Below are 23,430 nucleotides of genomic sequence, written 5' to 3' on the forward strand. Positions count from 1 at the left end.
CCCACATGCTAAATACCTTCTACAGCCCAGCAAAGTGCACTATTGAACTGACCCACCGACCACAGCCAAACAAATCTCCCATCGCTGGGCACCATTTCATTCTGAAAAATGACTGCTCCTTGTCATTTATGCCCAAATATCCTTCCTTCCCCTTAATGCTCTGTTATTGGCTTCATCTTTTGCCACCTTATACCATGAAAAGCAAGCAGGAAAAAATAAATCTCAGGGGAAAGTTAATAGCATGTTTTGCTAATTAGGAGGTGTTGCTGATAGTGTTAGCCCCACATAATGACTACTGACCCGTTCAGATATATTTTCAAATGCTCTTTCCTTTTTGGTGTTGGCTTGTTCTGCAGCTTCGGATTAAGCAGTTGCCTTCAAGCCTTCATTTTAAAGCATGCGTTGCACTCACCCATCTGGCAACTTTATGTTGTATAAAACAAGGGAGTGCACAGTATGTGGCATAAATTACAGACAAGAAGAATGCAAAGGCACAGCATGTAGGGTAAATTAAAGCAAGCATTCTTCATGGCCCATAGCAGAGAAGGACAGAGCAATTTTGCATCATAAATGCTGGAAAAACATGTGTTTTAAAATAAGAATTTAAAAAATAAATAAAAAAGATATGCCTTCAGAGGCAGGCAGCCTGTTCCTAGTGGCAGCAGCAACCATGCAAGACCACATAAAGAAATAAAGCCAGGGATAATGCTAGATAACAAGAGGTAACAGATTGCAGTAGGAGGACAAAGAAAGAAACCAAATGCTAAGATGGAGCAAGCCCCAGTGGACTTTTAAAAACAAGAGTGCAAATTGAAAATGAAAGGAGCAGAAAGCACACAAAGACCTGAGAATAGAAACCATGTTGGTCTTTTATTTTCATGGTATGAATGTACGCAATGCACACCTTTTGTTAGTAACACAGCACGTAACACCAAATCATTTGTGACTGGTATCTATAGACCATGGCCTGGTGAACTCAGCATAGCCCTGGAACCAGGAACCTCGAGTTCTTGCTCTGAAGATCCAGAAATACTGACCATCCCACACCACTCTCCAGACACCATGTGGGCACTTACGTATATGTATATGTGTGTACACACACACGAATACATAGATGAGGAGTGGGACAAATTGGGTTCTTGAGCAAACTCTGCCTGCTAAATGCTTGTGCCAAAGCATTTTCTCTATGCCTGAGCTGCCCACTCCCTTGTATCCTACTTATTGTTGTAGGGAAGGGACTGATCCTGGCTTCAGAGCTCTTCCTGAAGTGTTCTGCTGTCACCAGGCAGCTGGGGCAGGTGAGGTTTGCAGCACACCAGAGCAAGGGGCATAGTTCAGAGTGATGTGGTTGCATGGAGCTGTGATGCTGCATGTTGTACTTTCTCCTGCTCAGCACTGACCTTGTAGATATGGGACGGATGCATCCTCTCCGTATGTGCTTCCGTGGCGGCTTATGCCAACCCATGCCAGGGCTGTTGCACTCCCACTGTCCTGCCATGACCCTTCCCTTGTGCCAGCGTTGGTGCTTGTATTGCTGCACCATGAGTCACTTCAGGGAGCTGACTCTGCTAAAGTAACCTTTCCAAAAAAGTTGACTAGTTTATCATAGATCCTACTCTTCTCCTTGTCATGAAGCAGGAACTTAGGCCATCTAAGCCCAGCAAGCCAATATAAACCAGAGAATGGGCAATCAGTGGTCTGGACTGGAGGTGTGGGACCACGGTGACTTCAGTTTAGATGAGGTTGAGCTACCACAGAACGGTTCTCTGGCTCTGTTTTCCTTTCCCACCCTGAGCTGTTTTTGTCAATTTAGAGTATGTTTTTCTCAAGGCAGGGAGTGTTTCCCATTATGTATTTGCGCATTGCCTAGCAAGTTGGAACCCTGATCTGAGGTGGAAACTTGAGGCCCCACCATAGTACAAATAATAAATGTAACACAGTGAAGAACAGATGCATTCACATATGGTGTATTATAATTCAGACAAATAAAAATTCTTATGTTGTATGTTAAAATCATTCTATATGTGCTACAGTTAGCATAAAACTGAAAACAAAAACAAAACTGTGAAGAGTCAAAGCATCTAAGGGTGCATACCCTAGTTCTGTGTCCACAGATACAGACTCTTCTGTGTCCATTCCTCATTGCCAAGGAAGTGATCACGCAACAGTAAAAGTCCTGTAACTTTGCTAGTTCCCTAGTTGTGCTGTCATCAACATTAATTTCAGAATTCTGTTCCAGCCTAAGCAGGCATTTCCCCACCAGCCAGTCCCTCGACTACATATATACACATACAAGACTGTGTATAAAATGTCTACAACATCTTCATTTTGCATAACTTCAGAGACCACACCATTTTTTGTATTTTCAAGAATGTGGTCCTTACTGGCAATGTCATCCCAGGACAGTTTGTGTTTCATTACCGCTGGACTGGGGATAGGGATTATTCTGACAGAGGGTATTTTTTCCTAAGCTGTACTGGCATTGATAATAATAGCAGCAACAGCTATTTGCAAAGAGGAAAGTTATTTGTGGCAATCTCTGGAATATCATATTATTTAACTCTTTTGGAGGAGAAACTTTCAGATAAAAGAACTCATGATTTTTTAAAGAGTTGTAGCTACATAGGAATTCTAAGCTGAATTTTAACATAAGTCAGGATCTCATAGGGTGACAGGTAGAAAAAAAATCATAAAACATGTCTTCAATAAGTTTTCTTAAAGTCAGACTAATTCCTACTTTACCATGTCAATTTTCAGAAAATTCATTCTGTACATAGTAACTAAATGCTGTAATTTTTGGAAGGTTCTTTTATATGCTTCAGAGTTACGAAATTGTTTCATTCCTGTTTTAGGAATGAAATTCACATCAGTCTATAAAGTCATAATAATTAACATTCATAGTCTTAGCAAGGCAATCTTTCAAAAGTATAATGCATTGAAGGAAGAAAAATATACATACACACACTGGATACACCAGAACCAGAATTTCTGAATTCCCGATTCTAAGATTTACCAATTTGTATCCTTGCACTAATCAGTGAAGCACTGAGAAAAGAAAAAGAAGTCTGGACAACTGCCAGAAGTGCATCACAAGGAAACATAAATCAAGGCCCTAGTCCCCTCTGCCACACACATTAGTGACTTAACTTTAAATTGAAGTGAACCTTTTACAAGAACAACAACGACAACAACAACAACAACAAAAGCAATCCTTGAAATTGTTTTACTAGCAGCTCTTTATCTCACTTTTTCTTTCCTTTGTAAATAAAGGAAACATGGTCCAAGCAACATAGTTTTTGGAACCAGAGATCTTATATATAGTTTCTACTTCATTAATAGATTTGAAAAACGTACAAAATTTAATATACATAGAATGGATTTGTAGTGCCAACCAAAAGTCATCACTTCCCACTGGATGTTGCCCACAGGCAGTACATTTATTTAATAGATATGTGTATTTGACTTCTTTTTGCACAAAAATAGACACAAAAATTAACATTTCTTTATCAGTGTCAGCTGTCTGCTTAAGATATCTGGTCTAGCACTGAGTTGCCAAACATTGTTCATACAGGGGATCATGACTAGTGCTTGGACTTAAGCATCAATGCTAGGAACTTGACAATAAAACAGAGCTGAAAACATATAATATTTATTCATTTAAATCATACTGTTTTTTTTTTTTTTTTTTTTTTTTTTTTTTTTTTTTTTCCAATACAGTGAAAATTTATGGGATTAAGTAAATGAAGAATAGGGCCAGACTCTCTAGCCAGTGTACAAACTCAAAAGTTTATTTAGGTTGGTGGAGCAGTGCCAGTTTACAACAGTTAAGGAACTGATCCCCACAATCTTTTTCCTTTCAAAACAGTCAGAATTAACCAAGATAAATTCCTCACTCCTGAGATACTAGTTGCCTGAGGAAATATTTTGAAAGGATTCTTGCCCAAAATGTGAACATCTCAAAAACTAACTTCTGGGACATATTTGAACTATTATTAGAATTGCTGAACATCTTATTTGAGTATATCCTGCATCCTATGTGAAAAACTATGCAGCCTACAGCTGGTTTGTACTTTTGGAACTGCTTACTTTTCCAGTAAAGCATGCACTATTGGAAGTGCTACTGTGCTATGCTAAATTTATTTTTTTCCTGGATTCTAACACACAAAACCTGGCAGCTTTACCTCAAAGAAGGACCTCAGGTTCACCAAAGGCAGCAGTCTTTGTGAGCCTTGGCTCAGCTTGATCTGGGGAACACCCTGGTCAGCACCTCAGGCCTCTCTGGTCTCACCAGTACTATGTCAGTACAAATGTCCATGAACAGCTCACCGAAGGCCAACAGACATCAACCTCCTTGATTTAGAGGCATTCCTTGTGGACAGCAGATCTGATCAGGCCCAATGTCACCTTCTCCCTCAGCCTCCCAACAGTGAATAGTGGAATGGGTTAGCAAGTAGGTTAAAAATAAATAAATAAATAAATAAAAATCATACTCTGCTCTGCAAATGCCTAGTCCTTCTCTTTCTTTACATGTCATAGAACAGGGCGAGAAAACTTATGTATGGACAAGGGGCACATGAGAATAGACATACTTCTGAGACTCATCTTCTGACTTCTGGTACTCTCCTATGCTGCTTACTCCCTCCAAAACCATACGTCAGCTCTTACTGTAGCGCTCCATACAGCTCTATTCTCTTTTCTTCACATCTCTCTGCACTGCTGTTTGGGCGTCCTTAGTCTTGCAGTAAAGACTATCACCACCCACTATCACACCCTTCTCTGATCTTCTCACAACCATCCTTCTATAACAAGAAGTACATAGTGTCTCATGTGGTTCCAGTTCCCATTGATCCTCCAGGGGCCTTTATATATTAAAAATATATATATATATCAATTTCTCTAATGTTCTTAACTCACTCCCTTGTCTTGCAGCCCTTTTTGGACTCAGCATTAATCACCATGAAAAAAAAAAAAAAGCAACAAAACTTTGTCCGGACCTTTTCTTCCATGTGCACACAGCCAGCAGAGTTGCTCAGTGCTTGGGATCTGGTTCATTTGGTGAACTCCTAGTGAGTCACCAGGAGTACATGCTGCTATGCTCTGAAGGCATCTCAGCCACGGGCTGACCTGCTCCAGCCCTGCATAACTGGGGGGTCTCATGGGACAACAGCGGATGAGTCCACAGTCATGGGGTCGGTGGCATAGGGTTAGCTAGAAGGGGACGAAGCTTGGCAGAGCTTCTGCTCCTCTGCTCCACGAGTGGCAGCACTGAGAGGAGCACTGGCTGGGCACTGAGCAGCCCCATTGGCCCTGGGGTTGCACTTTAGTTTACACCTGCACATGCAAGGACAGAGCCAGTCTGTGAGCAGCAGAGCAAAGGGCCTGAACTTGTGCACATTGAGAGGGCAGGAGGAAGAGGGTGTGTGTACGGGGAGAGGTTGTTTCCAGGTGAAAAAAGTGCTCATAACTATGGTTATGTATTCATTCACATGTGGATCTGTAGCAGCAGAGAGAGACCAGCTTGTTCACTAGAACTGACAGAAAAGTTTTCAGATTTTGATTTCAGGATTTTATTTTTTTTCCTGAAGATACCTCACTGCTTCTTGACCCGTTCACAGAGTAACTGAACTATTTCTTTTCCAAGGTAGCACTTTGAGAAAAGCCTTTCTGTGAATTTTTATGGTATTTTTCTACTAGTTGTGGTATTCACAGATGTTAAGGGAGGTGGGAGTGAGCAGGCCCTCTAAATCCATAATCACTGTATGCAGTTACATTAATGAATGTCACCATTGATAAGTACTGTATGTTATATAACCAACCAAACATTACCCAAACACAGAGCATTTTTATATGACCCATCAGAGCTATAAGGAGACATTTTGGTGCCGGGAGTATGTCCTCCACTCCCCAATCCAGCCTGCAGTTTCCCAACTAGAAAGCTCTTTCTGGGCACCACTGCTGCCTACAGATCCTAATCTTCTCTTGCAACCACAGTGGCAAAAGCCTGTACAAATTCTTTTTTGCAGGTACTTATTGTGTGGCAGAGGATATCTGAGGCATCTTCCAAATCCAAACAATCAAATTTGAAGTCAAGGGGAGATTTGCCAACAGCTGTTCAAAAATTGGGCTCGAGCCCTCATCTGAGAGACAGATGAATAAAAAATGCAACAGACATCACTGCTGAAAATAGATAACTTCTAATTCCCACAGATCTCTCTTTGTAGTTTAAAATAAGCCTTTCTGCATTAAGACTACAGTTTTCAAAACAACAAAATTAAAAAAACAAATGTTCCTTCCGAGTGTTGTTTCAATTACATTTCCATGAGTGTACACACTTTTGATGTGTGAATCTTCCCATTAGATTCAGATTAGTTTGGTTTGGACACCATTGATGAGGCATACCCTGAACAGTGGCAGTGGGATTAGACCTCTCATATTTACATCCAAGGGACCAAAGGAAATGAGTCAGCAAATTGGCAAGGTCCCGTTTGATTGCAAAATTGCTGAACATTGTCAGTTCTTGGGATTCAGTACCTATCCCCATGCCTTTCAGCTCCATATCAGTCTGCTAAACATTCGTGATTTCAGGATCATGAATAAGCAGGTATTTTGTATTATGCCTGCAACTCCAACACAGGGCTTTTTACATGGGCCATATGTGCATTTTAGGGACTAGCTGTTGGTTATTATTAAGAATATTTATTACTCAAGTGATCAAATCAGCTGCTGCCCAGAAGCATTAAATTTAGGTAAAGGACTGATGTTACTTGGGCTTTTTGAGTTAAAACAGGCACTGCAAAGGTTGTTCTGGACATAGAGAAGCTTGTTGAGGAAATCAGGAGAAAGTAAACTGAAGGGGAAAGATTTAGAGTAGCCTTTCAAGAACCAGCAAATCATCTTAATTGTTTTTTTTTTTTGTTTGTTTGTTTGTTTGTTTGTTTGTTTGTTTGTTTTAAGTGAAAAGGACTCTATTATTGTGCTGCCTGTGGCTAGGCTTGATGGTTCATGAGTTTTCTTTTACTTCCACTTCTGACTTCCACCTTGGGTGCACTTTAAGCCTACTTTGTGCAGCGTGAAACACAAAACAGGCTAAGGTGGACTAAGCATTTATTTTGCTTCTTTTCTTCATGTGCACCTTTAAAGTTCTTCGTCTGCTATGGGCAGCAAGTGTGAACCATATCTGAAAAACTAAAATGATAGCGTGGAAATAATACATGTTCTCAGGGACAACGTAAAGAGCAGGAACACAAACTCAAGACACAAATCTCAATAGCATTGAGTGGTCTAGAACTAGTTTTGTAAAAATGCATTTCATCTAGCATAAATGCACTAAAAGCTAATGTTTTTAGTATTATTTACTACTCCCCCCATCAAGTACATACTGCTTTGCTGATCATGGAATTTGACTATGTGAGGAAAGTAAGTTTGCTTTATGGAAGCCATGGCAATAGCCCTTGTATTTCGGATCAACCACTCTCCATTTTTTTGACATCCAGCCTCTCCCATTGTACTATGGCTAAAAGAGGTTGGAAATCTATTCTTATGTGATTTTGTGACTGATTTGGGTTGGAACAGGATCTCATCCTAAGCATGCCCACAGTCTGGCAGCCTATACAGTCTGTGCATCTGGGGCTTACACCTGCCCTGGCTCTGAGGGAGTTAAAAAAATGTATACAAAGAAACAAAAAGAGCTGCTTAAAATTTGATTTCCAGTGCAAGTCATCGTTTACCATATGGTAAGGTATTTATCCCAACTACATGTTGTTCAGTAAATCATAGGGTTTTGCAGGGGGCGGGGGGGGGGGGAAGGAAGGGGGTTGTTGTTTTGATTTTGAAGTTCTGTACAGCAAACTGTCTCTGTAAATTGCTGTCACTGCAATGGCTGTGAAACAATCTGCTGTGTAAGTCTGATTGGAAGAAGTCACCAGAAGCACTGCCCTTTTTCCTTTCTCTCCCCACACCCTTGCAGTGCAGATGGCAAATACAATTGTCCTTCAAGGCTGGGTTGGACACCGGGAGTTTTCATGTGCAGCAGTGCCTTACCTGATCTGCAAGCAGACAAGACCTATCAAACCAGGCACAGGAAATAAAGACATACAGCTACTACTAGTATTTTCAACTTCATTGCTACTTTCAGCTGTGAAAAGCAAGTTTGCCTTGTAATAGGCATCTCAAGTTGCCAGAAAGGCGAATATCCAAAATACACCCACTGACCACCTCTATGGGGCTTTATGTTGTTGTTTGTCATTTATTTCTGGGGCTGGTACTAATTTTCAGTTCGTCATCCTTTGACTCAGAAATTCTTCCTCTTCAAAAAGGATGTATCTCCCTGCCGACCATGGAAAAAATGTGGCATGCAATTCAATCCTTTCCTGATAGCACCGGAGACGAGGAGAGGGCAAGTTAGAACACCATGATGAGGAAGTTCTGTCATTTCCAGAAGGAAGCATGATTCACTGCGCAGAGCATTTTTGGGAGCCTGAATCAGAGCTGTCGAGGAAGTCAGTTCTTGGACAGTTTAATGTTTAGTTTAACTGTGACTTTACCGGTGAGATGTGTGCCTCTCCCCACAGGCAGTGGGTACAACAAGATCAGATTATGTGCTGCTGAGGAGCAGGCAAGAGGAGTGCCAAGGAAGTGGCTTTCAAATGCTTCAGACAAAATGAGAAGTGCCCCAGAAAATCTGCCCTTAAATGTCATGGCAAAGCAGAGCTCTCCGAAAACAGATTTAAAGGAGAAATACTCTCACACACTCTTCCCGAGCACAGTGCCGGCAGTGGGAGGGACCTGCAGGGTGGCCATAAGGAGCCTGCAAGGGGAGGGCTGAGCTGGGCTCCTTCCCAAAAGGTCTGGAATTAGTGCACTAGCGGAGAGATGGCTTCATTAGTCACGGCACAGACCTGCTAAGTTAAGCCCTCCACAGAAAGAATGAGTTATGTGCTAGCTGCCAACAGGCTGCAGGATAAATTCAAGTTGTTGTTTTTAATCGCCCGTTGTACCCTACAAGGATCATGATTTGATTAATGTAGTTCCCCCCCGCACACACGCCCTCACACACATGCCATATTGCAGGAAACAGGATTCGACTGGAGCATCTTCCCTGTCTCTTTTGCCTCCCCACCTTCCATTCTCCCCCACAGAAAAGACAAGGACTTCTTGGCAAAGTGCTGTACATCTGTGAAAGGTCCTGGGATTGGGAACTCAGCCTATTCTTGGTCTACCACAGGTTGACAGCGCTGTCCATCCTGGAGCGTGCAGCCAACTACGCCTTTTCTCCCCAGGCACAGTTTTGTAAAGTGTGGGGAGAAGGAAATCTGTGTTATTGTATGTGATGGTTAGCAGACTGTTGATTTGTCTGCATTTCCAGAGGCACATGTATATGACTGGGGTTGAGCAGAGGGAGCAGGCTGCTAAGGTATTTACTGTACAGAAGTACACACAAGCACCCAAAGCATAGTACTGGAGGGTGGTGCTTATGGCCTGTACACTTAATTAAATAGAAGCCGTCCTTCATCCTCGCTCTTGGCACTCTGTTGCACAGGAACTTAATGTTTCTGGCTTCACGGAGAAGGAAGGGCTGAGTATTAGGGAGAGGCAGAGTTCCTATAGGATGTGAGAGGAGAACGGGATACAGGGAGCATGCCTACGCATCCCTCAAAGACGTCACTGTATACGGGAGCCAAAAGGTAAGGGAGTGGGTTTGCTGACTATGACACACGGTGGGAGGAGATCTGAGACACAAAGGAGTCATGGGTGTGAACCAGGAAACAAGCCCGTGCCCACCCAGCTTTTTTGTTTGCTTGAGGAGGATGTAAAATATGCTTACACCACTTGCGCTCCAGCTCCGAGCGCTAATTGTTAACAATAAAAGGTCACCAGAAAACAATTGCTGGGAACCAGAATTACACCAGGGGCCTGGGTAATGCGATCACTCCTTCACAGGAGAATGCCATCCTGTCGGGAGTGGGCTACAGGGCGATCCTCAGCATGACGCGCCGGGTCAGGCTAGGAAGGGAGGTACACAGCTGTATCAGGCAGCCTTCCCCTCCAGCTCCCTGCTCCCAGGCGGACACACACACACGCCAAGCAGACTCTTTCAAGCTAATTTATTCCTTATTGGAGGGAGTTTAAATATTATAGGGAGGTTAAATTCTTTTTTTTTTTTTCTGGAGTTGCAGGGAGTGGCAACAGGTTTGGGTTTGCACAGGAGGGCGACCACCACCATCTGGGTGGGATGGGTGAAGCGGAAGGCTGCTAGCACAGCCCAAGGGATGAGGAGGGAGGTACCTCTCAAATATCTTTACTCCTTCCCAAAATACGTTCGTGGCTCAGTCAAGGGTGTGAGTACTGCTCAGGAAGAAATTTCCACGCTAGCATTACATTCATCTCTGTGAGCACCAGAAACAGCAGCAGGGGCTGAAAAATCTGGCCAGCATGCTGGGTAAGTACTTAGGCAACCCAGCCCACCCCAGCTCTGCACTGTTCATGGCTTTCTGGTTACCACTGCTGAGCCAGCTGCTGTGTAAAGCTACCTTGTGTGTGTCTGTGTGTCTGGTCAGCCCACCATGGGCTGCTTTGTGGGCATCTCATTACTTAAACCTTCAGGACTGAGCAAAGTCAAAGAATGGTGAGAGATGCTCATAGACTGTGTCCACCCTTCATATCCAACTCCATATCCATACTATATCCATATTGTCAGGGAGAGAGAACACAGATCATGGGATAGATTCTTGTGAAAAACAGTCATTAGGGGAATGTGCACAAATATTTTCCCTTTCTTTAGTGGCTGCACATGCGTGATCCCCCCCATTCAATTTTGAAGGTGTTCTCTTTAGTGCTGGGGCCTAAGTCTGTTGAAAAGCCGCTGCTGAAAAATGGTTTTCCAAAAAATACTTAAACTGTAGAAACTGGTGAGGATGTAATGCTCTGCAGAGAAAGGAAGAGTTGACCAAGTAGGTATTCTCTAGATGCTCAGAAGAGATAAGGTTCTCAAGAAATCCACAGAATTAGCATGCAGTATAGCAAGATGGGTAACAAGCTCTCATGCGTCTGAAGGGCACTGTGAGAGAAGTTAGGTGATTTCTGTGAGGAGAACTTGCTGAATTCTCAGTCCTTCCCACGCGCTGTTCCCCCAGTGTGAAGGCTTTGTTTTGTGTAGACAAGGACAGCTCAATGAGTGCTGTGGTGCATCATCTCATCCTGTGTGGCCGTGACATCTGGGAGCGGAAAGGGGAAGGTAAGTGGATTGGTTGAGATGACAGCAAGATTGGTTTGGGGCCAGGTTTTCACTGAAACACCATCATTGTAAAAAGTGGAGGCAAAAGGCCGATAGTTCCCTTTGAGGGGGTGCCATGTATGTGCTAGAAGCTTTTGGAGCATGTCTGGGCGTCATACACATGCTGCTTACAGGTCATTCAGTCTGAGGGCTGTGATATGCCCAGTACTGTACTAGAAAATAAATTCAGGAGCTGCAAGACTCTGGGTGACACTGTTATTTTGACTCTCCATGAATCTGGCCCCATTGGGTTTAGTTTGTTCACAGCATATAAGGAAGACACAGGCTGTCTGGGGAGGGTCTAAGGCATTGTAGCAATCACCACAGCTACAGCAGACATTACCTGTGAGGGGAAGACTGGAAAAAATGGTATTTGCTTACTGTAAGGAAAAGGAGATGGAGGGGATACTAAGAATGTCTTTAATTACCTAAAGGGTTTCTGCAAATAGCAGAGGAATACATCTATAGTACATCTATGCTCAGACTGTGGTGAGCTGGGTAGGTAGGAAAAAGCTTAAATTAGAATGTAGAAGATTCTTATTAGACACCAAGGGGAAAATGAACAAACAAACAAAACAAAACAAACAAACAAACAAAAACAACTCACCAACTTTCATTATAGTAGGACTGTGAGGCCTTATAATGGGTTGTCTAGATGGGGAAATTCTGGAGTCTTCAGCACTGGATGTTTCTAAGAGTAGGAAAACAAAAGCCAGTAAGGACAAGGATGTAGCTGATGCTACCACAGATAACCTCCTGAATGCTTTCCAGGTGGTATACAAGTACTACAGTGAAGAACAGAGAAAATCTACTTTTCAAGTTGTCATTCATTCATTCATTCATTCCCATTTCTGCCTGCATTACTTTTCATTCAAACAACATTAAAATTCACAAAACCATTCATCTGTTTATGTATGGTTGTATAATAAAACATGTGAGTTAGGAAAGAGAGGATTTTGCGAAAATAAAAGATGTGAAAATTTTGTCCTTTATTATGAAGGCCAAACCCTGATTTTTCATAGAGCAGGTCTGATTTTGTTCATTTCTTCTTAGCAAGCACAATTAATGGTTACTGTTTTCTGTAAAATAGAGCTTCTATTATTGAAAAAAAAAAAATAAATATCATTTTACAGCACTCAGTGCTCAGCCTATAAAGTTTAAAAGCTGTATGAGGAGTTTTGCATTTTGAAACATTTACTTTTTGGAGAACTATAAAGATGAGTCTTAATGCCCAGATTTCTGAGTCAATAAAAACACTCAAATGTCTTTGTCAGCAGGGTAGTGAAACTGAAGCCAAAATGCCACTAAACAAAAGATAAAAGCTTGGATAAAATGCCCTAGCCTTTACTGGCATTTGGTAGGAGTGCTGCCACTGAATATAGAGATACAAGCAAAAAGTGAGTCCTGCCACCATTTCTTGCCAGTAGGCACAGCAGGTGAAATGCGCCCTAAATTGGCCAGTTAAAGGTAGGGCAGTATTTGTTATGGGCACTGGGGGATTGTAGAACTTACTTTTGATGAGGAGATAGTTATGGCAGCAAGTGTAACTTATTGTTATGTTTAAGGTTGAATTCCATCTTCTGTCCTAATTCCTACCTTCTTCTCCTCTCTACTACATTTCAGCTGCTCAGAACTTTTGGAAGTAATTCCATTTGTGATAAGGTTGTCATGTTTGCTATTACCACGGAAGTGATTTGCCATAAGACGAATCCATGATAGATTGAATAACCTTTATCTTTTTAAATTATTTGAATAGCCATTAGCTGTAATTAGAAATACAGCTCTGGCATAGGTCAGGACTAACAAACTGTACTCCAGAGGAATTGGGCCTCAGGAATCAGGACCTTCAGATGCTCAGCTGGATCTGTAAGGGTCCCCTGCCTTTTTATGTGCTCAAGGTCCACAGTTGCAATAGAGATCTCAGTGAGTAAACTCAAACTGGAAGAAAAAACCTCCACAGTTCACATTAGTAAAAGTATTGATGCCCTAGAAAGCACTGTGACTATGGATTTGAAATCTCAGGCTTCCCTGTCCCAGAGGAGCTTGTGCATGTGTGTGTCCTGTTAACCTGTTAGGTTTTGTCCAGAGAAATGATGCCCCATTCTGATGGTGTTTGTAAATCCTGCAGTCTTGGATACCTTCATGTCAAAGCACCTAGGACAAAGGAGATTAAGCATGATGATGAAACAAAGCTTGAAGTAATCACAGGAGGAAGTACAGACATTCAGATTTGGCTGTAGGTGCTACGGTGTATGCTCACCAAAAGCAGCCTTGGCATTCAAGCACTGTGACTGGAGAAAAGCCCTTTCAGTACCTGCGGAGCTGGACTTTCAGTGAAGTGCAGGAATCCCACACACAGCAGAGGCATCAGTGCTCAAAACCTCACAGCCAGGTCTATGCAGAACCAGGCCCTATTAAAAATAAATGCGTTTTTAGATAGAATGTTAAGTTCTTGGCTATCATAAAGAGCCTGAAACTTTCCAAGAGATTTCAGGAGCCTGAAGGGAAATAAATTGCTAGATTGGTAGCAGCAATGGTCTACATCATAAGCAGTTATTGTAAGATTAGTGTCCTTCCTGGGAAAGGGGGCTAGGGATTTCAGAATGTATCTAACAAACATGCAAATGTGTGTAGACATCTATATCTCAGTGTTACCTGTAAGTGGAAAACAGCCTAGCCAAATTCCCTTCCTCAGGGCATAGCTTGCCAAGTGCTCTGCCTGTCCCATCACGTGTGCAAATTTTCACTGTCAAACAAGAACTTTCTCTGGCTGGAAAGCAGTAACTGGTAATGCAGAGCATGCCAGCGTATGTCAGCAGTATTACTCCCTTGGCACTGCTCCTCCCTGTTAATTGTAGAGTAGAAAACGTTCTTCTTCAGGCTTTTCCTCTAACTACCCCAGTGCAAGAGCCAGAAACCGTGGACATTTGTGGAGGGAATTTGGCAGCTGAAATGCATGGAAGCCTGGCTCAGGCTTGAGCATTTCCAAGAGCAGCATCTGAACCCCTGGTTAACTTCCTGACTGATCTTCTGCCTCAAACAGGAGGCCAACCATGATAAGTGCACCAAACATAAGGGGGGAGGGCTGTGCAGAGGCTTGGACATTTCTTCTAGTTTTAAAAATAGCAGAGAAAATCCAAAGCACATTGGCAGACTGAATGTAACTTTGAGACTCAACTGGAAAGTGCCTCCTACTGATGATTGTCTTGCAGATTTTTCCCTGGGTTGGTTTTCTGCCTGTCCCAGCAGCAAAGCCACAGCTGCAACCTCACTTACACAAATGGGTGAATTTAGAGCTCAAACATGAGTGCATTTCTGGTGCACAGTGAAGAGCTTTCTGTCTTGATTTACAGGGGCATCTGTGTTAATACTCTTGTGATGTTTGCAAAGTCAGTTGGTAATTTGCTTGTATGGAAGAGACAGGAGTGGTGCATGTGCAATTTTCCTTGTTTCATCCTTTAGAAGCAACCTTGTTCTGGCTTTCCAAAAGAAAAGGAAAAAAAGGTCCTCTTAAGGTTACCTCTCAGCTGTGCCAGTGTGTGTGTGCGTATCTATATGGGAGGTGTGCATGTATATGTGTAGAGGAGAGACTTTCCTTCAGCAATGAATGGAAGTTCAGTCTGCTCTGACCCACAGGCTAGAGATGACTGCAAATTTATCAGGTTCTTCTAAAGCAGGGGGCAGAATGTTATTCCCGTAGTCCGTTGCTGCACAGGGCTCCTACATCCCAACCGTTGTACGCCCTTTACCACCAAAGTGTCTGAGCAGAAAAACGTCACAAGGCTTTTGTAGTTTGTTTGGGACCGGGGTCAATCACTTTTCCTGCTCACCAACACCCTATACATACACAGATGAAAATATGCTAGTATTTGTATAAACCGTATCGATCACACACCATCTAGCACATCCTTTGTACGAAAATAACCCAATTCTGTGTTGATTCACTATTTCTCCCTTCATCACGGGGACGGATGACATTTTCTGAAGGATAAAAACAAATTATATTGCAATTGGAAAATTAATGGCATCAGATAAAAACTCTTGGTTGAACAACTGATTTCTCCTATCTTTCTTCTGTTCTTTCTTTCCATTACTATTTTCCCCATCATTACTGTCTAACGGTGAGAGGAGGAACATAATAATAATAATAATAAATAATAATAATAATTAATAACAATAATGTGCTGATATCCAAGAAGTACATTGATTCCTGAGATTCTTCAGCAGAGGTAAAATCTAAGCTGATGTTTCCTGCCGTGACAAGGTAGCAAGGAGGTGTGCTACAGGAAGAAAATGATCTTTTTTACAAAAATAACCTTGTCAAAGACAACTTTATTACCAGACACAAACACAGGGAGTTAAAAAGTTCTTTAAAGAACAGTCAGGTGCAGGACAGAAGGATGAAGCCAGTACTTAAAAGCATTCCTCCAAAATGTGGCAAATAGATTCCGAATTCTGATCATGTCTGGAGCGTCAGCAGGTGACTAATTCATCTGCAGCATGGGAAGAAGACCTTTTAATGATGTCCATACATAGGACACACCACTACTTGCAGGAAACACTGGCATACTTCAGTCACTTGGCAATTCTCATCAGGCTGTGAAGGTATGTTAGTCGTGCTCATAGTAACAAAGTTTTTGATATCTGCTTTACAGTAAGCAATGAAGCCTTTGTGTCTCAGAGATACACTCCCCCTTACAGATGTCGTGCAAAGAGTGAGAGAGACTGTAATATCTTAAATTTTATTCCAGGTTTGCTTGATAAGTGGGCGGCAATAGTTAGAGGCCAATTTGTGCTTTTCCGTCATGCTGTCTAGACATATTTGCAAGCACTGCTTTGCCTTTAAGAGGAAAGGGTATATCATATATTATACAATAATAGGTTATTTTTACTTGTAATGCATTAAGAGGCTGTTTTCAATCAGACACCATTTGATATGAGGGTATGTTCTGGACAATAAATGGAAAAAGTGGAGCATATCCTTTTTTCACACAGCAGACAATACCCATACTTTCCATATAGACAGGAAACGGCTTAGGTTTATATATAGAAATACAGTATGTTTTGTATGCATACATAATGTATTGATTTATCAAAAAACTATCACTGTATAATTGGTTGAAGCTGCAAAATTAATCCACACCCATGTAAATATTTAATATGCGGCACGAAAAAGACACATCTGGGAACTTTAAGAGAGGTCCCTTCCCATCAGACATGACGTGGGTGGCATGGAGGTCATGTGCTGTTCAGCAGGCTCTCAGAGCCACCAAATCTGCTCTGTTCAGTGTCTGTGTGTCATAACAGATGGTGCCATCTGCCTCCCACGGGACCTCATAGGTTCATCTCTTCACCTCATCCTCAGCCCACAAGTCCTCAGAGGGCACCAGCTCTTTGTTCTTACTGGCACTGCAACCAGTGGAGCTGGGTCCAGGACCTGATTTACCTTAGGGCTATGGGGGTCCGCAGTCCCATTCCCACCAGCTGCCTGGAATCTCTTTTGGCTGGGGCTGTCCATTACCCTCTCCTCTCCTGGCATCTGAAGGAGGTGCCCTGCATTTCTCAGGAGCTGTACAACTCCATAGCACAGCAAACTTCTACAAGGTCACACATTGCTCATGGCCACCCTTTCCCTGGTGGAGAGGGAAATAAAATCATTTTCATGGGAGGCTGGCAGTACCCAGGCAGCAGCTCAAATTTGTTTTGTTTTATTTTTTCTATCTGCCTCTCTCTGCACCTGTGGTTTCCTGAGGACATGGATGTTGGCACAGCAGTGAGCTGCACTCAGCATGCTGGAGGCCAGGCAACATAAGCAGCTGGAGAACCTCTGCTTCATCACTACGGCTCTGCAGTTTGACCGAGCTGACTCACTTCTTGACTCTAGCTTCCTGCAGAAGATATTTGGCTTGTTGGAAGATGTTTTGCCACGAGGCTGGGAGACCTGGGGTTAGGAAGGCAAGGAGTTATGTGTTTAAACCTATGCTCATTTCAATTTGGATGAATTCCTGCTCACCAGACGATGATCCACAGCCAGGCGTTGTGGTCAGATTATTTAGTACGTTAGCAAAGTGAATTTGATGGACACAGTCACCAGCTGGACTGTGATCTGATAAGGCTGTCTCAGAGAGGACACAGTAATAGCCCAGAACAAATACATTTGTTTCTTTCTGGCGGTGTAAACAGATCTGTGTTTACTTTGTTCCAAAGGGCTTTCTTCCTGTGCTATCAACATGTAATCTTTCACTTGACTTAATAAGTGTTGAATTTTGTTTGTTTGCTTGTTTTTACATATGTTAAAAGACTTAATGGGATTCTTCAGTTCTGTCATTCACTTCATGCTGGTAACAAGCATCGCCAGTGTCTCTTTTTAGGTTTCTCAAGCCCCACATAGTCTTCTTGCCCTTTTTAATATATCATTTTTTAATTTTTTTTTTTTAATTTATTTTTTAGGAAGTGAGGAAAAAGTGCAGTGAGAGTACTAGGCTCCTTCCAATTGCAACCTTTAATGGCTATGGTAGGCAAAGTTTCACAAACCCTGTTACTGATAAGAAAATAAATCCTTCTCTACCAGGAAGCTGTGGCGTGAGGACTGAAATACTCTCTAAGCCATAAAAGTTCAGCTTGGAGTGAGGAGAACTCCAGCCGTCACCTTGCATATTTCATTTGTTACAGGCCATCTGTGTGCATCATCAGGGATCTCAGGAAAATATTACTCAGCTGTCTTTTATCTCTGTCTAGCCGAGCTGGAGCGTGGGTAGCAGAACACAAAGTAACAGGTTCCTAACTTCAGTCTGATGATAAAAGGTGTTTGTAACCTAATAGAAGCACATGTTTGTATCGATTAATAATACATGGCTGCGACCCGCCAAATAAGCTGTGCGTGGAGCGTATTTTGGAAAACAAGTAATGAGGCTCTTCCTTCCTAATCAGCTCTTTATTACTTGTTGAAGTGGAATGTGAGAGCAGAAAGTAAAGCTCAGGTATCAAAAAGAAGTGGTGATGACGGGTTGAGGGGGGTCACTTGTGAAAACAGTGGAAATCAAATCAATTAGGCCTGTCAGCTGGAAAACATCATGGGGAATTAACGCTTGTTTGTCTGGATTCCTGCAGCCTGCATGAAAGCGCAGGAAAATTGTATTCGGGTGACAAAGTACTATATGAAAATTGTGATTTAACTGATAATAGAAAAGGATTATGTAAGACACATCCACTGACAGATCAAATAAGTAAATAGGATAAAACTTTAAAAACAGCAATATACTTCTAATCTTCAGAAGCAAATGCATCTGCACACCCCACCAGACAGAGGTGAAGGTACCACCCCTGTACCTTTCAGGACTCGTAAGAACTAGAGTCTGTTGGGGCTCTACTGAAAAGGGCAAGATTTTGCCTGGTTGCTATGAAACTGAAATTATTGCTGGTAGCATAAATTTAATGCACGTGCAAAAAAAAAAAAAATCAAGGGAATATTTGGATCAGGGCTACAAAGCAAGGAAATTTCAAAGGAAGGGGCACTCAGGAATTTTTGGGTCTCAACCTCATTTCTAGTTTGTTTTCTTTCAAAGCTGAAATGTACCAAATGGGCCTTCCCTGTACTACACAAGAGGTTTTTTTTTATTATTATATTTATATATGTATATATATTTTTTTTTTCATATCACACTCCAGGACAGCAAAGATAGTGCCAGGGCAGCTACAACCACAGCTTCTGCTGGATCAGTGCCCAGCTGAGGAAAGCAGGAATTCAGGACTTCAGTCTGCAAAGCCTCTGACTAAACTCATTAAAGCTTGGACATGAATATTAAGCAATGACTTGCATTTGCCCCCGTCCCCTCTCCTTCCTGAGCTCTGGCAAAAGCCGGGGGATATTCCTAGCCCCAGCTTTGGGCTGTTCTCCTGCACTGACCCAGGCTACACAAGGCACAGGACAGATTACCTGTGCACAAATTCATGCCAGGAGGGTTAATTTCACAGGTGCTTTTAATTACTGTTTAATTCACCTAGGTTCTACTGAAAGACCCCCAAAATCTGAGAACTATTATAAGAATACATAACCCCAAGAAGTATCAAGGATCAAAATGTTTCAACCTATTTCACCTGTACTGAAATAGAAGGGGTTTGTAGATTACTTTTTCATTGTCCCCAGGTAGACATGCTCCTATTCTTGTGTGTTATATGCTGACTACGCACACAGGTTCTTGGCACACACCATGGTTTTTACAGTGCACAATTTTTAATGAAATTAGAAAAAGAAGCAATTTCAAATGACAGGAATAAATTAAAGGAATGGCTTAAAGGTACAACAACTGATTGCTCAGTACTTCTCATTCAGAGGGAAGTACCCCTCTGAAAATAGAAAAACTATTTCTTCTGACCATCTAGAAGCTGTGAATCCCTGTCCAGAATTTCAAGTGCTGTGGCTATCTGTGGCTGAGTTATCATGTTTATATAACCATATAATTTTTTAAATTATTTTTTTGCTTTCTACTTGGGTGAAATAATAAAAGAGACTGGTGTTTAACTTTTTATTATTCCAGGCTTCAGAAAACCCTGGTCACTCCAGTTTTCACATATTTTATTTTATGGTGCAGTTGGGATACTATGTCAACCAACTTACACATTTCAATGCACATAAAATATAATAAAGCAAGGGCTAACCTGCGGTCCTTTGCAGATCAGTGATGAGGAAGGTGTGGAAAGCTATTTGGAGCTCCCTACTCACCCCTGTTAACACATGTGTGTTTCCTTAAGGAAGTGGTGATTACACCTTGTTGTTGGCAGTGCAAAGCTTAGCATATCTTTATATTTTCACTATGGAAGAAGGGAATTTCTTCTTGCTTCTGTGGGCAGCCAGCCAGTGAAAGGTGATGGGAAATACATGACATCCTGTTCTTCCTACCTTTCATCTTTCCTGTTCACAGACACATTTTGAGCGTGACATACAGGTGTAATTAAAAACAGGTTGATGCCATGCACAGCTCAGCAGATGCATGTAATATTAGTACCTGCTGTGAATCCATGTACATTGGCTTTTATGAAACAGCGAGACATTTGCAAATTGCCTGTTGTAACTGCAATAATATCAGTATAAGAACAAAACAGATTGTGTAACTTTCACTAGCAGAGATCAGCTCAATGGCTAATACTTTTCTCACTAGTACTCAAAGTAATGTCATGCTAACTATTCATATTGATGTTTTTCCAGTGAAGTTAATAGTATTGAAGTGGTGCATTTCAGACTTGCTACAAAACAAAATCAACCAAACAAAACAAAGCAAAAACCCCAACACGTCTTTTCCTGCATTTCCTGGGCATGCTGTTCCTGTAAGGCAGCAAAGCACCATTTGCTTTCTCCAGCCAGCAATGGAGGCTGGGGATGGAAAGGACTGGTACATTGGTCATCCTTCTTTGCCATGTTTTTTGAGAGACATCTCTAAGGAGAAGGTGGTCAGCCTACTCACTTGAATCACATACTTGGCATACTTAACGCAGCTGTCATACCTTCTCTTCCCTAAGGGAGCCAAAAGCGGAGAGGGAGATGCAGGCAGGAGGCACACACACTGCGAGCTGCCTCACTCTGCCCTGCTGTGAGCCAGGAGGGGAGGCTAGGTGGGGATAGACACCAGAAGCGGCAGAGATCAGAGACTAGGGTGGTAAAATTTGATGGCAGCAGATCTTCCAACTGCAGTACTTCATATACATGCCACACTGGCTCATCCCTGGCAACTGGGAAGAAAAAGTACAGTTTAAAAAAGCTCCTTCTCTTGTCATCTGCCTCACCAGCATCTCAGGCAGGTTGTGTTGCTCTCAACCCTGGAGCAACATTGGCCGCTGAACTCCTCTCTGCTTTAGTTTAGCGATCCCAGACCATGAGTAGGAGCAGCCATTCACCTCAAATGAGTGCAGCATCATAAATCTGTTCAGCTGCACATTTTAGCTCCGCAGTGTCAGACAGGCATAATTAGAGCTCCAGAGTCCAAGTGCCACCCCACCAGTCTTACAGCAGTGCATTTGCCCACGCTTTACATGAGTCATCTGGTGGAAGAGGAGAATTAGGCCCAACATGTCTGGGCTGAAGTGATGACTTAATCAAACTGCTCCTTCCAGCTCTGACAAGTGTCTCTTTATGCTCCTTGGTGTTTAGCTTGGAGTTGCCAGTTGGGATTTTTCACACCTGTAGGTTATTTAAGCCCTTATTCTGCTGTAGCTCTTGAATTTAAGACAATAAATGTGTCCTTTGGAGCAGTATTAGGTGAGGAAGACATATATGCTCAGGTGACTAAAATAAATGAATGATCTGTGCTGTGATACATTTGTAACTGCTTTCCAAATCCGAACAGCTGCCCATGAACTTCCAGCTCTGAAAACTGCTGTTAAATACTGTGATGAGCACCTAGTTTAGTCCTCAAAGTATTCAGAGCATTTACTGTCAGGTCTTCATGCAAGTAAAATTTATATATTACTACTCCCAAGAACGATCACATACACTGACTGTGATCATCAAGAATAGTTAATGAGAAGAAAGGAATGACTTCAGTTTAACGCCATCACACCTGACTTCAGCCTACTTGACAGAGAGGAAATTGGAAAATATTTACAGAATTAAAATTCTAAAAATAAGTAGGAAGCTATCAGTGGAAAAAAAGGCAGGCAAGACAAGTGGATCTCCTCCTTGTAGGAGGACATTGCCATGCTTGAAAAGTGGAGTTACAAACTAACCCAAAAATATTTAAGCCAATAGAGAAGGTACAATGGGTTTATTAAGGTTTTATCTATAGGTAAGCAGAATAGGAAATATTTTAGGGAGTAGAAATTATTTGAGCTTTGTTAATCATTCATTTTCGAAAGTCCTGACTTCCAGAAGTTTAAAGTTAGCTAAAGAATAAGCAATTGTATCTATTTGAATTACCTTACTTCTGACACAGTAGAGCTTCCATTGTCACCTGCAGCAAAAGCCTAACATTGCTGTCTTCCATTCTCAGCTGTAACAATTCAAACCAATTTTTCCAAAAAAAAATAAAAAATGAAAGTAACACAGTACATATTATCTTGTTATAGATCTTGTGTTAAGGCATCTCATTCAGAACAGTTGTGATCCCTACTGCTTTCCATCAGTGTCCTGCTCATCTCACTTGCACTATCAAGATAAATGCTGTTTAGAGGCATATGGTCAGACCTTGCATTTAAACAGGCTGTAATCTCCATGGCCAGAGATACCATAAATAATTGAAATACCAGAGAATAAATAGTTTCACTAACCATGTTCTGCCTTAACTAATCAGAGCATCTGGTAGATCCACATACATTTAATTAATTTGCTGTTTGTTTGTTCCTTTGCATAATTAACTATTTAATTTCGCTGCCCCCCATATTTGCTCACTAATTATTTATTCCTTGCTAACTCATTGATCAGCTGCTTGCAGCTCCCTCTTGCTTTTCTGACCACCATGTTTATCCTTCACTCTATTTGTATCAGCCGTTTTCATATCTTCCCAATTTTCATTCCTCCCCTTGTCTTTCTTTCCAGCCTGGTCAGGGTGCAGCAGCCACCCTGCAGTGCAGTGCCCAAGGCTAGGTACTGTGTTTGGGCACTGGAGAGAGTGGGGACATTGCTGATGGGGCAAAAGCTATCTGAAGAGTAATGATGCCTGGATACACTATTGTTTTGGTTGCAAATAGTTCATTTAAAAATATTAAGACAAGTGCAGCTGGACTGGGGAGAGGTGTTTTTGGACAAGTACAGCTCATATTTGTTTGAAACTGGAAGGGTTTTGATGACTTGGAGACTTGCTGTCCCTAAGACAGAAGCTGCTCACCAGGTAAAGTGTTCAACCTGCCATTCACATTTTATGGCATCCCGCAGGTTGCTGAAAACAATGCTATATGCACAACAGCAAAAACAATCCAGGAAATTAGAACCCGTGGGTATACCCAAATCTTTATAGTCTCAAATAAGTAACTAATGCCTAGAACGCAAATTGTTCCTCTCCACTGAGAGCTGGTGTGATCCTTACCCAACATGGGCTCCCTTAATTCTCCCAGAAGTCTTTAAAGCTACTTAACCATAGCATTTTGGATATATTTTATTCTTGCAAGCAGCTTTTTTGACCTTGCACTGCATGCAGCAGCCCGTTCAGTCAGTGAGAGTTTGGAGTGTG

At 42.0% G+C, this 23,430-nt stretch overlaps 1 protein-coding gene and 1 long non-coding RNA gene across 2 annotated transcripts in view; one reads left to right on the plus strand and one right to left on the minus strand.

Moving 5' to 3' along the window:
- The window catches only part of LOC137856402 (uncharacterized), a 190,041-nt gene that overhangs the window by 90,124 nt on the left and 76,487 nt on the right, over positions 1–23,430 (plus strand). The window lies entirely within an intron of this gene.
- On the minus strand, positions 10,148–22,560 carry LOC137858159 (uncharacterized). The gene is made up of 3 exons (XR_011097537.1): positions 22,182–22,560; positions 13,341–13,683; positions 10,148–11,963 (listed from the first exon to the last, which is right to left on the minus strand). It is a non-coding gene; the product is annotated as an uncharacterized lncRNA (long non-coding RNA).

The sequence above is a fragment of the Anas acuta genome, chromosome 1 (assembly GCF_963932015.1).
Source record: "Anas acuta chromosome 1, bAnaAcu1.1, whole genome shotgun sequence".
NCBI classification, from domain to species: Eukaryota; Metazoa; Chordata; class Aves; order Anseriformes; family Anatidae; genus Anas; species Anas acuta.